At 45.6% G+C, this 2,714-nt stretch overlaps 1 non-coding gene across 1 annotated transcript; it reads right to left on the bottom strand.

Annotated features, from left to right (window-relative positions):
• Positions 1-672: 672 nt before the first annotated feature.
• Trnas-uga (transfer RNA serine (anticodon UGA)) lies at positions 673-747 on the bottom strand. The gene has a single exon. It is a non-coding gene; the product is annotated as a tRNA-Ser (tRNA).
• Between the last annotated feature and the right edge of the window lie 1,967 nt (positions 748-2,714).

Genomic DNA, 2,714 nt, shown 5'->3' with positions numbered 1-2,714 from the left:
TTCCCCACACATAGTCTTGAAAATGTGTGACTTCGAATTTTTACTAGCTACGAAAACACTTGTAAGACTTAAAACGAAAAACGTGAGGCGTGGCGCATGCAGTGGATAATAGAAAGGAAGAGATCTATTTATGCATCAATTGGTAACTAGTGTAACAAAAAAATGGCTCAAATGGCTCTGAGCACTATGGGTCTTAACATCGATGGTCATCAGTCCCCTAGAACTTAGAACTACTTAAACCTAACTAACCTACAGACATCACACAACACCCAGCCATCACGAGGCAGAGAAAATCCCTGACCCTGCCGGGAATCGAACCCGGGAACCCGAGCGTGGGAAGCGAGAACGCTGCCGCACGACCACGAGATGTGAGCGCTAGTGAAACAGTAAGGATATCAACGATTCATGCACCTGTTATGTATTTCACGTGCTTGGCGGTTCTCGTTTTAAATTCTATAAGTATAATAAAACCTATTAAAAATCCACAACCCCAGATTTTCAGGAGCATCTGAGTGTGGTTAAGAATCTATATGGGGCTAGGAGAAATTATTTTATACATTTTAGTCTGCATTGAATAGTGGTATATTAAAACTATCTTCATTTACAGAATGAGATTTTCACTCTGCAGCGGAGTGTGCGCTGATATGAAACTTCCTGGCAGATTAAAACTGTGTGCCCGACCGAGACTCGAACTCGGGACCTTTGCCTTTCACGGGCAAGTGCTCTACCAACTGAGCTACCGAAGCACGACTCACGTGCGGTACTCACAGCTTTACTTCTGCCAGTATGGATTAAAACTGTGTGCCCGACCGAGACTCGAACTCGGGACCTTTGCCTTTCGCGGGCAAGTGCTCTACCAACTGAGCTACCGAAGCACGACTCACGTCCGGTACTCACAGCTTTACTTCTGCCAGTATGGATTAAAACTGTGTGCCCGACCGAGACTCGAACTCGGGACCTTTGCCTTTCGCGGGCAAGTGCTCTACCAACTGAGCTACCGAAGCACGACTCACGTCCGGTACTCACAGCTTTACTTCTGCCCGCGAAAGGCAAAGGTCCCGAGTTCGAGTCTCGGTCGGGCACACAGTTTTAATCTGCCAGGAAGTATCTTCATTTAAAATAATTATTTTTTTGCTTTTTGGTCTTGTCCAATCTATTTCAACCATTTTAATGAGATTACGACGTTAGACATTTGATAACTTTCATATTTACTTCAGTTAATCTTCGTCTGACCAACTAATATATTGCTTGCTGCTACACATGTCTCGCGAAAAGACCGGGAAAGTAAAATTAGAAGATTAGAGGTGACACAGAGTCTTACCTTACCGTGAGCCATTTGCTGCTGGAGCAGGAAATGTGGAAGATGGCAGTGGTACACGAAGTACCCTGCACCACACACCAGACACAAAGCGTGTGTACGTTCCACATTCATGCAGTTCCGATCTCTTCTGGAAGTTTGAAGCACCCAACTAATCGCGGAATAGCTGTAGAAAACAAAGTAGCGTTCGTCACATACCGGTCAAGAAAGCGACTTTGCACTGCATTGTCATCCAGTTCTGAGGTATGTTTAAAATTTCAGATTTTCAATTCATTGGGAAATTAGTTTAAAATCAGCTGCAAAATTTGTACCGAACGGACAGAGAAAATAGCGACGTAGTATGTTAAAAACACGGTAAAAAATTATATTTCAGCGCCCCTTTCACGACAGGATTTGGAAAAGTAGGGGGAAGTACCCTCCGCCAGGTGCTGCACTGCAGCTTGCCTGGTAATATTATCACGACAGGCAACGGCTACTCATGAATTCAGCAATTAGACTTCAACCATTTAAAGTCTCATCTCACAGTCTGTCTCATTCTAGGTGGCCACCATTGGTGCCATCCCGTTTCAAACAGAGTAAGTGGTCAATAATTGCTTGACATAGTCATTTCCCACAAACGTGTTTCTATTTTTCATACACGTGATTTTCTTTTATAAACGCCGTCACGAGTCCTCCTCCCACACAGCTCGCTGGGACGCCTGCTGCTCGCTGGAGCCGTATGTCGACGGACCCCCTGTGGCGCCGCCCCCTCCACGTGGCACCAGACAGCCGGAAGCAGCCTCAGCGCAGACGTGGTGGACGTACCAGCCTACCGTGGCCCCCAGGTCAGCCCCTCACGGGTTCTGGGACGAGTTTCACACGCGTGTTACCCACTAACGCCTTAGAAGCACGGCAGAAGATAGAGAGGATAAAGTAACGGATAACTGCACTGCTACCTTACGGAAAGAAGTAAGATAATGACGGCTGCACAAAAAAAGGAATTTCTGTCTAGTATTTTATGAAAAGAAAAGATAATTCCACTGTACTGGATGTCATCAAGTTTATTTCTTTGCCGCACTGGCAATTTATCTTCCAAGTCTAATTGGACGCATATTCTGTTCTTTACAAGCAACACCATCGGTAGGACAGATGCTTTGTGTACGGGTGATTCTGCACATTCTGAGAATCTTAACAAACTGAATAGATATAACAGAGAGAGAGAGAGCGAGAGATGATTCAGAGGATAACTGGACGATTCCTCACTGCAGTGTTTCGTCAGCGCTGAGCGTCGCAATTTTGCCCCACAATCGCCAGTCAGAAGTGCGACACAGACATTTTTTCAATTTGTTCTGCAACCGCGGTAGCAGATGCCCCAAGCAGAGCTGCAAGTCCCGTTTCTTCCTTGTACGTGTAATAC

The sequence above is a fragment of the Schistocerca gregaria genome, chromosome 6, assembly GCF_023897955.1.
Source record: "Schistocerca gregaria isolate iqSchGreg1 chromosome 6, iqSchGreg1.2, whole genome shotgun sequence".
In the NCBI taxonomy this organism is placed as follows: Eukaryota; Metazoa; Arthropoda; class Insecta; order Orthoptera; family Acrididae; genus Schistocerca; species Schistocerca gregaria.
Note: the sequence above shows the minus strand (reverse complement) of the source record. Positions and strands in the feature narration are given on the sequence as shown.